General features: G+C 42.5%; 1 protein-coding gene across 4 annotated transcripts in view; it reads left to right on the top strand.

Annotated features, from left to right (window-relative positions):
- The window catches only part of LOC115095861 (zinc finger matrin-type protein 4-like), a 354259-nt gene that overhangs the window by 97828 nt on the left and 241794 nt on the right, over window positions 1–14637 (top strand). The window lies entirely within an intron of this gene.

The following is a 14637-nucleotide window of genomic DNA, read 5'->3' as shown; positions in this document are numbered from 1 at the left end:
CTTAGGAGACTCCCCTGAAGACTAAAGAAAGGTCTGGATGCAGGCGTCTCCTGCGAGTCATGGATTCCAGACGGCTGGCGCCTCCAGCAGGTCGTAGTAGTCTGAAGAAGGAGTCACAGAGTAGTCCAGAGCCGGTCCGAGGTTTCGGTACACAAGAAGGGTCGAAAGCCAGTCCAGGATCAAATTAGGAGAAGGGTCCGAAGCCAGTCCAGGAAAAATCAGGAGAAGGGTCGCAAGCCATACCAGGATCAAGCCACGGAAACACGAATGCCGATCCAGAGGTCAGAAGCCAAGAGTCGATTCAACGGAGCAGGGAAGCAGAGCGGGACGAAAAACCAGGAACACGAAGCTCAGGACGAAACCCAGCCAGGAACCTTGATACCAAGGCAAGGTCTGAGGATCAGACCTTGCCTTAAGTACAGGAAGTCAAGGGAGGAGTCTCAGGAGGAGCCATGACTATTTCCTGTCATGACTCCTTTAAGAAATCTCATCAGCCACGTGGCTCTAGTAGAGGCAGTGAGGGAGGAGCCGGTCTGGCCGAGGAACCATGCGGCTGAGCCTGGCCGAGCAGCGGCCGCAGGAGGAAACCAAAGAGGGCTGCCTGCTACCGCAGGAGCCCTCGACGAAGCCTGACGCCTCGGGTATGTTATTTTTGCCGCGACCGCCGGCCCGACCCTGGTTGTGGCCCGCCGCGGACGGTGGCCATGACGCCCGGCCCCGGTCGCAGGCTGCTGCGGCCGGCGGTGCTAACAAAGACAACACCTTTATTAACTTTGTCTGAGCTGGCTGCTGTCATTTTGTTTGGAATAAATTAACAATGGCACTGACCTCGGTCTGCTGGTGCCGTTTCTAAGCGTCCCCGCAGCAGGGCAGGCGTTTCAAGGGAGCACTCCTGCCACGTGAAGAAAAAGATAAATACGATAAAAGGATTTAAGGCTGGGGGGGGCATCAGGAGGAAGTTTTTCATGTTGGTGTCAGCAAAATTGTAAAAGTAAATAAAAAAAAAAAATAAAAGGAATGTCATTTGGTTTTCTTTTGTTCTGTTTTTAAAACGAATTGAAACAAAAGGGAAATTTTGTTAAAATTTCCGGTTTCATTTCAGACAGTTGTGCACCTTTAATAGTTTCTGATTATGATCACAAACAATTGGTCTTATGTTGAATGAAATCCAGAAACTTGAGGATCGAGTGGCTGCAATACAAATGGCTAATTCTGTTCTAATTTAAGAAAATTTAATTTTGAATCCTAGATTGAAAAATTTGGAAAATTCCTTAAAATCTTAGAATTAACTTTCCTATAGTGAAATATATGGTATCCTTGGACTTGTTGAAGAGATATTTATGAAATATATTGCAAGGAAACTACTCCTCTTATATATGTGGCCTATTATTTAGCTTATTTTAGGGATAAAGCTTTATCAGGGTCCATTTGGCAAAAGAGATTGGAATATTGTGTAGCATTGGTGCAAGTTTATTGGGCAGTTCTAGTGGAATTAGAACACTGCTGTGGGGCTGTGCCTGTAAACTGACACAGTTCGGTCAAGAGAAGCCTTGTGATGGGAGGGTTAGGTAATGGCTCTAGATGTCTCTGATATTTTTTTTTGGCTTTCTGCGTTAAGTTCTGCAGCTGGTCAACTGAAGAGTGAGCATCGAAAGTGCTAAGCTTCCAGTTCACCGTGGATTATCAGGCTGGTGAGCAGCCTCCTAGGTTTTGGGCCTGCTGAGGACATGCTAGAATGTGCACACGTGTCAGCACGTGCTCCTGCATAAATCTCCATGGGCCCGCTTCTGCGCACAAATGATGTAACACGGACAGTTTTGAAATCTGGCCTCCTAGAAGGTAATTTTCAGCAGCCTGCATAAAGCTGAATTCTACGGCTGCTTTGTAACCATTGACTTTAGCCTGAATTTTCAAAGAGGGCTCATGTTTAGAAGTCTGCCTCGAAAATTTGCGTGTACCGCCGGGATGCGCCAAGACGCATGCATGGGAAGTTGCGCTTGCTTGGAAGCAGTCGTATCTCCCCCGTGTACATTTACGTGCTTGCAAAATTTGCAAAGATAGGTAAAACGCTCTTCCATGTGTTCTGTGAACAGAGGATTACTGCTTGTAACGGAAGCCAGAGGGACACCCCCAGAAGCAAGAGGTTATGGATCTGAAATTTCCCACTATGCTGATGCTTTAACCCTGCTTTCTTATCTCCATGTCTGTGAGCTACTGACTGTGCAGAAAGTAGAGTCCGGAATAGGATCTAGAAAGTGAGAGGGCTGCGGCAAGGCCATTAATAATGGAAGAGGACATTGGTTTCCTGTCTTGTTGTGTAAGCAGCTGCAGCTGTGAAATGGGATCTTACTTTGGTGGAGGGAGACAGTAGGAGTGGAAGGGCTGCTGCACATTATGGCTGGGTGAAACAGTGATTCAGCAAGTCTCAAGGAACAGTTTGTGGTGGATTAATAACTGTTAAATCCTGTGAAAGAAGCATGAGGTTCTCGCTGGAAGAGAAATGAATCGAAATGATTGTAAATAAATAAATAAGCACAACCCTTATCCACTTCAGCAAACTGATAGGGTGAGAGCGTCACTTGGTAACGTTATTTGAGTCGGATATGACTTTTAAAATTCACCTCTGAGAGAGAGAGCACTGTGAATAAAGACTGAAAATGATGTCTTCATTTCATGCCTTATCTCTGGGGAATGGGAAGAAAATGATGGGTTCCTACCCCTGAAGAGCTGACAGGCAGATCACTTGATTACAGAGAGCAAAAGAAAATGTGTGAAAGGTCTGCATGGAGAATTTTAAGGGTGTATGGTGGGTTGTTTTCCCAGTTCTCAAATTTAGGAAAAAGTCCCATGGTGTGTGTTTTTTGCAGAAGATTTTGCTTTGCAGAATTTTTTATTTATTTTTTTTTTTTGTGGAATTTATTTTTGCTTTCCTGTCATGGCAGGACATTAGAGTCTTAGGGAAAAAAGATGCGCTCTTTAAGTTTTGTACTCAAATTGACTTGCAAGCCTTTTGCACTTTTTTTTTTTTCCTGAAACTTAAAGCTGGTCCCTAGGTTGGAGGCTTGGTGCATCCTCAGGTGCCAGTATTGGGAGCAGGACGGAAGAGGACATTGGAACCCCCCAAGTTCTTGCAGGTCCCAGGTGCTGCAGCTGGAGTGGGCCTGTTTTTCCTTTTGTTGTTTTCCAGCTGCTGTTGCTGGAGAGGGACTGATGCTGGGTAGGCTGGCTCTTGAAACCTGTCAGATCCTGTTAGGTTGGCTGCAGTGTGCCTCGCTGCTCATGAGTTTGGCGCTGTCTGTTTGAATAAAGAGTGTTTCTCTGCGTTTTTTAAATTCCCATAATTGGGGTCGCCTTGAGATTATGTTACTGCAGTTGTGAGTGTGCCTACGTGCTTGGAATGGAAACCGCCACATTCCTACTGTACGTTATTGACAGGCTGTAGTAGGGAGCCTCAGACTTTGGCACAGTCAAGCAGGAATCACAGAAGCAGAATACTGGGCTATAGCTGTCCCCCTCTTTTTTTGTACTTTTCTCTTCTTTGAATTTAGAACTCCCTTTCTGTTTCCTCTCCTTTTTTTGTCCTTCTCTGCATAATAGTCAATGCCAAGAGTTCAGACGGGGGTTTTGGCGTTCCCCTATGGGGAGATACTTTGTGAGTGAAGCAAAGTATCCTTTGCCATCTTTGTCTCATGGAAGGATGAAAGCAAAACCGCAATGCTTCAGATTCAATGCGTGGATGCGATGATGGGGCAGGCAAGAGGGCTTTAATTTTTTTGTTAAGAACTGGGCAACATTTTGGAGAAGGGGGAGATGCCTATTCTGAAAGGACGAGCTCCACCTTAACCAGGGAAGAACCAGTCTGCTGGCGCTAACCTTTAAAAAAAAAAAAAAAAAAAAAAAAAAAAAGGAGAGCGAGAAGCTTTTAAACCTGAACAAAGGGGAAAGCCGACAGTCACTCAGCAGCGCATGGTTAGGAGGGAGGTATCTTCAAAGGATACGCAAGAAATAAGAGTGAGGTTAAAATAAAAGCAAAAGTAACCCATTTGCCTATAAGAAAAGAACATAGAGTTAAAAGATTCCAAATTAATCCCTGTTAACTGCTAGGAAAGTTGTGTATACAAATTAAAAACATACCTTGAAATGTCTGTACGCTAATGCCAGAAGTCTAAAAAGTAAGATGGGAGAATTAGAGTGTATGGCACCGAATGAAAAGATAGACTTATTGGCATCTCAGAGACCTAGTGAAAGGAGGATAACCAACTAGACACTGCTATACCAAGGTACAATTATACTGCAATGAAAGAGTGGATCAACTTGGTAGGGGTGAGATGCTTTGTGGTAGGGATGGCATAGAGCCCAACAGGATAAAGATCCTGCAGAAGACGTAAATGCAAAGTAGAATCTTCATGAGTGGAACTTCCTTGTGTGATGGGGAAGAATATAGCAGTGGGGTATACTACCATCCTCCTGACCAAAATGAACAGATGGATGATGAAATGCTAACAAAAACTAGGGAAGCTAACAAATTTGGTAGTGCAGCAATAATTGGAGATTTCAGTTACTTGCATATTGACTGGGGAAATGTCACATCAGGACATGCTAGGTAGGTAAAATAAATGACCGCCTCATGTAGCAGCCTGTCTGGGAACCAGCGAGAGGAGGAGCCATTTTAGACTTAATAATAAGAACATGCCATACTGGGTCAGACTAAGGGTCTATCAAGCCCAGCATCCTGTCTCCAACAGTGACCAATCCAGGCCATAACAACCTGGCAAGTACCCAAAAACTAAGGGGCAGATCTTAAAACCTGCGCGCGGGTGTAGATTTGTTCGCGCAACCCGGCGCGAACAAATCCACGCCCGATTTCATAACCGCGCGCATGTTATAAAATCCAGGGTTGATGCGCACAAGGGGGTGCACAATTGTGCAACTTGTGTGCGCCGAGCCACACAGCCTTCCTCCATTCCCTCTGCCTCCCCCCACCTTCCCCTCCCTAATCTGCCCCCCCCAGCACTCCCTAAACTCCCCCCTTACCTTTGTTGGAGAAGCTGACAAAGCTGACGGCCTGGCCGCTGTGCCTGGAGGCTCCGGCCTCGCCACCGCTTCTTTTTACAAGCCCGGGACATACGCACATCCCGGGGCTTGCGCACACCGCCAGGCCTATGCAAGATAGGCTCGGCGCGCGCAGGGGCAGGATTTTGGGGTTACGTGCGTATCCCTTTGAAAATCTGCCCCTAAGTCTATTCATGTTCCTGTTGCTAGGAATAGCAGTGGCTATTTTCTAAGTCAACTTAATAGCAGGTAATGGACTTCTCCTCCAAGAACTTATCCAATCCTTTTTTAAACACAGCTATACTAACTGCACTAACCACATCCTCTGGCAACAAATTCCAGAGTTTAATTGTGCGTTGAGTAAAAAAGAACTTTCTCCGATTAGTTTTAAATGTCCACATGCTAACTTCATGGAGTGCCCCCTAGTCTTTCTATTATCTGAAAGAGTAAATAACCGATTCACATCTACCCGTTCTAGACCTCTCATGATTTTAAACACCTCTATCATATCCCCCCTCAGCCGTCTCTTCTCCAAGCTGAAAAGTCCTAACCTCTTTAGTCTTTCCTCATAGGGGAGTTGTTCCATTCCCCTTATCATTTTGGTCGCCCTTCTCTGTACCTTCTCCATTGCAATTATATCTTTTTTGAGATGCGGCGACCAGAATTGTACACAGTATTCAAGGTGCGGTCTCACCATGGAGCGATACAGAGGCATTATAACATTTTCCATTTTATTCACCATTCCCTTTCTAATCCCAAGATTTGGTGTGAGAAGTTAAGCTCTGGAATTCATTGTCAGAGGATGTGGTTACGGCAGTTAGTGTAACTGGGTTTAAAAAAGGTTTGGATAAGTTCCTAGAGGAAAAATCCATAAAGTGCTAATAATTAATAAGCAATAGCAGCTGGAGATTTATTTAATATTTGGGTACTTGCCAGGTACTTGTGACTTGGATTGGCCACTGTTGGAAACAGGATACTGGGCTTGATGGACCCTTGGTCTGACCCAGTCAGGCATATCTTATGTTCTTATGTTCTAAGTGATGATAGTAGGGCTGCTCAGCAACTGTGATTATAATACGATCAAATTTGACTTAATGACTGGAGGGAGGACATTAAGTAAATCTATTGCTCTAGCATTTAACTTTCAAAAGGGAGACTTCGATAAAATGAGGAAAACAGTTAGGAAAAAACTAAAAGGTGCAGCTACAAAGGTTAAGAGTTTGCGTCAGGTATGGACATTGTTTAAAAATACTATCCTAGAAGCAAGACCACATGTATTCCACGCATTAAAAAAGGTGGAAGGAAGGCCAAATGACTGCTAACATAGTTAAAAGGTGAGGTGAAAGAGACTATTTTAGCCAATAGAACTTCTTTCAAAAATTTGAAAAAGGATCCATCTGAAGAAAATAGGAAAAAGAATAAGCATTTGCAAGTTAGATGTAAAACATTGGTAAGGCAGGCAAAAAGAATTTGAAAAGAAGCTGGCTATAGAGGCAAAACCTCATGACTGAGGGGAGATACCTGTGCTGGAAATGGTATTTAATGGTGATGGTTCAGAAAAACTGAAACAAATCACAGTGAAACTGGAAGATGTAATAGGGCTGATCTAGAAAAGAGAATGATGAGTGAGGTGATCAGATTTGCAGAGAACACAAAATTATTTTGAGTTAAGTCACAAGCGGATTGTGGGAAATGACAGGAGGGCCTTGATGCACTGGGAGACTGGGCATCCAAATGTATTTATTGAGTGGATTTATATCCTGCATGATCCAAGGTACTCGGCGGGTTACGCTGAACAAATGGCAGATGAAATTTAAAGTGGACAAGTGCAAAGTGATGCACCTTGAGAAAAGTAACCCACACTGTGGGTTACATAATGTTAGGCTCCATATTGGGAGTTACCACCCAGTCAAAGGATCTGGGTGTCATCGTGGACAATACTTTGAAATCCTTGGTTCAGTGTGTGGTGGTGATGGTAAAAAAAAAATAAAATAAAATAAAGCAAAATAATTTTAGGAATTATTAGAAACAAAATGGAGAATGTCATAATACCTCTGTATCACTCCATGGTGAGACCGCATCTAGAGTACTGTGTGCAGTTCTGTTCACCACATGTCAAAAAAGATATAGTTGAACTGGAAAAGGCACGAGAAGGGCTATCAAAATAATAAAGGGGATAGAAAGGCTCCCCTAAAAGGAAAGGCTATAGAAGTTAGGGTTGTTCAGCTCTGAGAAAAGACAGCTGAGAGGGGATGTGATAGATGTCTATAAAATCATGAGTGGAATAGAACGGATAAATGTGAATCAGTTATTTACTTTTTCAAAAACTGCAAAGTATAGGGGACACGCCATGAAGTTAGTAAGTAGCACATTTAAAACAAATCAGAGACAATTCTTTTTCACTCAGTACATACTTAAGCTCTGGAATTCATTGCTAGATGCAGTTAAGGCAGTTAGCATAGCTGGGTTTAAAAATGGTTTGGATAAGTTCTTGGAGAGATGTCCATAAACTGTTATAACCAGGTAGCCATTACATATCCCTGGGCATTAGCAGCATGGGATTTCTCACTATTCTATGGGATCTTACTAGGTACTTGTGACTTGGATTGGCTACGGTTGGAAACAGGATGCTGGGCTTGATGGTCCCTCTGTCTGACGAAGTATAGCAATTCTTTTGTTTTTATGTTAAGAAACAAACGGGCGCGTTTTCCCTTACCCCTTATTCAGTAAGGGGCGGAAAACGTGCGTCCAACCCGCTGAACCTAATAGCGCCCGCAACATGCAAATGCATGTTGATGGCCCTGTTAGGTATTCCCGCGCGATTCAGTAAGTAAAATGTGCAGCCAAGCCACACATTTTACTTTCAGAAATTAGCGCCTACCCAAAGGTAGGCGCTAATTTCTTCGGGCACCGGGAAAGTGCACAGAAAAGCAGTAAAAACTGCTTTTCTGTGCACTCTCCGACTTAATATCATGGTAATATTAAGTCGGAGGTCCCGAAGGGTAAAAAAAATAAAAAAATAAAAAAATTTGAAGTCGGCCTGCGGCTGTTGGGTTGAAAACCGGACGCTCAATTTTGCCGGCGTCCGGTTTCCGAGCCCGTGGCTGTCAGCGGACTCGAGAACTGATGCCGGCAAAATTGAGTGTCTGCTGTCAAACCCGCTGACAGCCGCCGCTCTGGGCCAAAAGGAGGCGCTAGGGACGCACTAGTGTCCCTAGCACCTCCTTTTGCCTGTTTCTAGCACCGGGCCTCATTTAAATACTGTATCGCGCGCACAGGCGAGTTTGCCCGCTCTCCCGCGGACTTTACTGAATCGGCCCGAAAGGTGGTTGTAAGCATGATTGTCCACTGCTGTAGCACGATACAATAAATGTGAACATTTTGGGATTAGCAAGAACTGGATTGTTTTTGCAGTCTTGGTTACTGTTAAAAACCCAAGGTAATCTAGTACAGGCTGTGGCCAAATCTGATGCTCAAGAGCAACAGACAGGTCTGGTTTTCAGGATATCCACAATGAATATGCATAAGATATAGTTGCATAAAACGTAGTCAGTGCTTGCAAATATGTCATGCATATTCATTGAGGATATCCTGAAAACCAGACCTGTTTGTGGCTCTTGAGGATCAGAGTTGTCCATCCCTGACCTAGCATTTGCTTAACTGAGTTTTGTTTTTAGTCATTCCATTTTAAGGCTGGGTGATGGGGGGATTAGAAGAATAGCTTTCTCTTTTCAGTGCCCAAGCCCTCAAGAATCAAGGGCACCCACAGGTTTACCCTGCAGGGATTCCTGGATGTCTTGACTGACTGTGTGCAGAATCTCATTCTGCTGAGCACCACTCGGCAGTGGGTAAATAATGTTAGTGTCGGTGCAGAGAAGCTCTGAATCTGGTCAGAAGCAGGGCGGGAGGAAAAGGGGCATCAGAGCTGCACAAAGGCAGAAGAATCAGCACTGGACCAAGGGCATAACAAGTGTACAGCTGCCCGCTCCTCTTTCCCAGCAGGGAAATCAGACACCTGGGAGCGTACGGATAGGAAAGTAAAGAGGCCGTGAATGAAATGGCATTTTCTGACATCTGCAAACTTAGACCTTCAAATCCTAAAGACCAAGAGAAAAAGAGAACAGCATTGGGGACAAATGGGTTAGAAAAAAGGGTCTCTGGCACCTCTTTAAATCCAGCCTTTTATTTCCCTCACATGACATTGTGAAATTTTCATAGGGATATCTGATTTGCAGATCGATCCCTTGGAGCCAATAAAGTAATTCATTAATTGAAAGAGTGCAGTGCCCACGGATTTGATTCTGCAGCACGAGAAGAACATGACAGATGTGCAGAGCACAGCACTGAAAAACATACCCAGGCATGTTAATCACTTCTGCTTTCCTGCTTTGTGGTGCAGCTGTGAGTTATGGTCATTTTGGATTTGTAGTCAGGGAAGAGCCGGGCACCAAAAGCTTATTTTTAAAGTGACAGATGAAAAGCAATTTACGATGCCAATTGTTTGTTCACTGTAACAGGGGATCCATTCACTGTAACAAGGTGCAGTATTTCCTTGTGGAAGGATTTTCAACAGGAACAGGTAGGCGCTGTCACCGCTAAGTGCAGGGTGGCCTCTACTCAATTGAATTATACTGGTTGGTACAGTGTGAAGCTTGCATTACAGCTGGAGATCACCACTGATCTCTAGTTATTCATTTTTACTCAGATATTCTAGGGGAAATAATTTGCTCTAGAAAAGAGAAAAAAAAAAGATTTTCTCTCATCTTGGCAGTGTTAAATTTTTGAAAAGAGACAGCGAGAGAGTGAGCAGTTACCAGGGTCGGATTTCCTAGGGCGCAACAGTCAGGGGGCCGTATATACAGCAGAAATAACAATCAAAATTTACACATTTTTCAGTGTTATTTTGAAAAGGCCATATAAAATGCTGTTTTTAAAATTTACATCCATATACTTTAACTAAATTGAGCGGTACATTTACGTTGCCCATCTCTACAGTTTGCGCTGTCTTGCTCAGTCACAGGCAAAAAAGTATTTGCTGTTTCTCTCTCACACACTCAGCGTAAACCACGTGTTAAAGGAAAATTGCAGATTTGGCGTTACAATAGTGATTCCAAGTGATTCATTACGCTCATATCGCTTGTCTTCTACATATCTACTGATAATAGGTACGTAAAATATATCGTTACTACTTTTATATAATGTTTTGTTATCTCAGGGCTGAAAGCCGTAAGCAGAAAAAGTTAACGGGGGTGTTCACCAAATTATAAGGGGGCTGCGATTTTTATGACAAAACATGAAACATACACAACTTATGGCTTGTTTATGCAGCATCATTTAATGTGGTGTAATGTAAGTTTGATACAAAATGCAAAACATTTCAATAAAATTCTATAATGTTAGATGAGAATCAATGTAAATCTTCTGCATTTTATGTCAATTTTATTCGCTGTTTTTTTGTATCGAATACGCCATCTGGGTGAATAATTTGAACTGACCAAAGACGTAATCGTCGTACCTCGTATGGGTTATAGAGGCATATTGTCTGCATTTTGCGGGCTGGCCCGACCTGAATCCGCGGGCCGGGTCAGGTTCAAAATATTTCAAGTCGGGTCGGACAGAAGAACTTCCGCGGGGCAATGCGGGTCCCGTGGGCTGAAATTTTATTTTACTGGTTTTGGTCTGTTTGTTTTTTTTTTTGCTTCTGGGTTCACTCGTCGCAAGTTTAAATACGTTTTGAATAACCGGCAGGGATTACATATTAAATTGAAAATTATAAATCAACTTTTGAGGGGAAGGGGGTGCAGAATTGTGCTTTGGCCTAGGGTGTAGAAATGTGTAAATCCGACCCTGGCAGTTACTAATGGTGAATAATAATAAGCCCTTTGCTGCCTTCTGTAGCATTTTTGCACTTGGGTTGGAAGATGACAAAAGATGTTTCAAAAGGAGATGTTAGCTGGAAGGGAAAGTTTAGGGGAAGCAGAAGAGCAGTGGTCAAAAACTTAAAGTAGATCTTTTCTTAGGAAAGCAAATAAAGAAGAAAAAGAGGTCATGGTTTTCTAAAGAAGTAGCTGAAAAGGTAAGGGAGAAAAGGTGTTCATAAACTACAAGAGATCATAGAAAGAGGAAGAAAGATATCAATATCTGGAAAAGCTAAGAGAAGCTGGGAAGGTAATCAGGAATGCAAAAATTCAAATGGAAGAAAAAATAGCAAATATGATAACGGGGTACAAAAATTTTTTTAGATAAGTTAGTGATAGAAGGAAGTGCAAAAATGGCATTGTGAGTCTCAAGGTGAAAGGGAAGAATATGTAGAGGCTGATGAGGAAAAAGCAAAATTGCTTAATAGATATTTCTGTTTAGTGATCAACGTGGAAGGACCTGGAGCAGGACCACATAAAACGAACACAAATAAGACTGGAAGTAAGATAAACCCAATCAGTTTTCAGGAAAGGGTGTTTGTGAGGGCTAATTAAACTTAAAGCAGATCAGGTGATAAGGCCAGATGGGATAGATTAGAGGGTACTAAGGGAACTTATAGAAGTCTTGGCAGTTCCCCTGGCTGATCTTTTCAATGCTTTTTTAGAGTCACGATTTGTTCCGGAAGACTGGCGATGGGTGGATGTGGTTCCTATTTATGAAATGGAAGTAAGTAAGAGGCTGGGAACTATAAGCCAGTTAGTCTTACTCTGTGGTAAGCAAATTAATGGATTCACCAATCATTTGGTTTGACCAGAGAGTTGGGCGGCCAGAGAGTTGGATCAAGGCAGAGCACTAGATGGATTTCAGTAAGGTCTTTGACGCAGTTCCACATAGGCAACTTATAAATAAATTGAGCGCTTTTCATATGGACTCAAGTGACTGGATTAGAAACTGGTTGAGTGGGATGTGACAGAGGCTAGTGGTAAATGAAGTTCACACTGAGGAGGTCTGTGTTACTAGCGGTGTGCCTCAGGGATTGTTCCTTGGACCTGTTCTTTTCAATATTTCCATCAGTAACTTTTGATACCAACTGCATAGGCAGCCAGGAAGGTGTGGAAAATATGAGAAGGGATTTAGCGAAGCTCGAGGAATGGTCTAGAGTCTGGCAGCTGAGATTTAATGCTAAAAAAATTCAGAGTTGTGTATATAGGCTTCAAAAACTCAAGGGAGAGGTACAGTATTGGGGTTGAAATTCTTTTAAGCATGAAAGAAGAGTGGGATCGGAAGGTAATCATATTTGATGGTCTTAAAGTGGCTAAAACAGGTGGATAAAATGACAGCAAAAGCCAGAAAGATAATTAGTTGCATAGGGAGAGGAATGTCGAGCAGAAAAAGGGATGTGATATTGCCCCTGTATAGGTCTCTGAGACCTCGTTTGGAATATTGTATACAATTTTGGAGCCCTTACCTTCAAAAGGATGTAAATCAGTTGCAGATGCTGTAGAGGGTGGCTACTAAAATGATCAGTGATCTTCATTATAAAACATATGGGAATAGACTTAAAGATCTAAACATATATACCTTAGAGGAAAGGCACAGGAGGTGGGCCTCTTTCAAAGGAAAGTGGGCTGTAGAACATGGGCTCATGGGATGAAGGAGCAAAGGGTAGACTTAGGAGTAATCTTAGGAAATATTTCTTATAGAAAGGGTAGTAGATGCATGGAACAGCCTCCCAGTGGAGGGAGTGGAGACGAAAATGGTATCTGAATTCAAGAAAGCATGGGAGAAACACACAGCATTTCTGAAGGAGTGATGGGAATTGTAAAGTTAAATTAATTGGGTGGATGGACCATACTGACTTTTGCTGTCCCGTTTCTATGTTTCCTAAATATGTAATTGCTTTTTGGAGACAAATATTGTATCTGTGTGGAGCCAATGATTTCCCCAAAGTATGAACTGATTGATAAAAACTCAAGTTATGGCATCTGATTTTCCCTTTCCTGAGCTCTGTGATTTGTCAGCATCATGTGGCCATATCTTGACCGCCTTTGATGTGTGGCCAGCTTATCATGAAGCAGAAAGCAGTAGGAAGGCAGCTAGACTAGTGCCTGATGTTATCACAATGTGCTCTCACATCACTGAAACTTTAGTTAGAACAGCTAACAGAAAAAGAAAGGAGCTAAACGTTAACATGCTTATTTTAAAAATACACAGGTGGTTGAACAAGCACAAGTTGGAAACCTGTGAGTGATAACATTATTGTTGAGATTTCAAATCCCATTGCTGATCATGCATTCGATTCTCATGAACATTCAGTGCTCCATGTTTCCACATCCAGCTCTCACGAGAGGCGTTACAGCTAAACATGGACCTTTCTCTGCCTTGACCCATGTTGCGAGTGATAATTGCAGACATTTGGCAGCCTGAACACGTCTGAGTGTTATTGCTCACAGATTTCAAACTCGTGCTAATTCATCCTCTTCTCTCTGTGCTACCTTGTGTCTAATATATGTGCAGTACTTACCTGTGTTATTTTACAAAGTCGGTAGGTGTTTTTGGCCTCAGAATGCTTCATAAGTGCAATAAGACGTTCATTTCAGGATTTTAGCACATTTCCTGATCATGGACTGCATTTGAACCATGACCTTGTGCCTCATAACACTTGGGTACATCTGTCATTTGCCTATTAAGAAGAAAAAAATGTAAATTCCACTGAAAACCTGTCAACCTTAAAGCAAACCAAAAATGTTTAAGGTATGACCTTCATAGTAGCACTCTAAGACTGCATCTTGGAGTACTATTGTCGTTAATTACACCTACACATCAGGCTGCCAGAAGACACTCCGAGCAGCTTTAACTGAGATTTTTTGGTAAGACTACTATTTAAGGAACAGAGGACGCTACTGCATAATTATACATTTCCTGAAGCAGAGACCAGGGGCTCTCGAAATGCTGCAGCATCTGAGTATATCTTCAATTTGAGTTCACTCCATTCCAGCCTTTCCCAGGGAGTTCTGGGTCATTCAGCAAAGTTCAACGAAGACTTCTAAAAGGTAAGTGTGGACTTTGGCCTAAATTGATTTTTTGTACATGAAAAATTTCAAAAACTAGGACTTCTCTCCAAAATATTGCCCCCACCTCATGATTAGTTTGATAGCATCATCTGGAACATCAGTCTTCTGATTTATAGATGCAGTCTTGGCGTGCTACTAAGAAGGTCATATCTTAACATTTTTGGTTTGCTTTAAGGTTGACAGGTTTTCAGTGGGATTTACATTTTTTTTCTTATTGATATTAATTTCACTTGGGATTTTTCTCTGTACATATTTGCCTATTAGGTGCATATACTGTCAGGGGACCGTGTTCAGATGGACTGTGTAGTTGCTCTTAACACACGTGCTTCATGCAGATTTTCAAAGGGAAAGAATCTGCCTTGTTTCCATGTGAAAATTAGCAGCCGCAAAATATTTGTGCCTTATTCTCTTCCAGCCTCCAAGTTCCAGTAACCCTCGTTCATTTGTAACTTACCTCTTCCCTTAACTCTTATCAGTAGCTGTCTAGCTATGATTATCGTTAATGTTAAATATCCCATGTTTGATGTAAACTGATGTGATATGACTTGTGTCATGAATGTCGGTATAGAAAATAATTAAATAAATAAAAATA

The sequence above is a fragment of the Rhinatrema bivittatum genome, chromosome 7, assembly GCF_901001135.1.
Source record: "Rhinatrema bivittatum chromosome 7, aRhiBiv1.1, whole genome shotgun sequence".
NCBI lineage: Eukaryota > Metazoa > Chordata > Amphibia > Gymnophiona > Rhinatrematidae > Rhinatrema > Rhinatrema bivittatum.
Note: the sequence above shows the minus strand (reverse complement) of the source record. Positions and strands in the feature narration are given on the sequence as shown.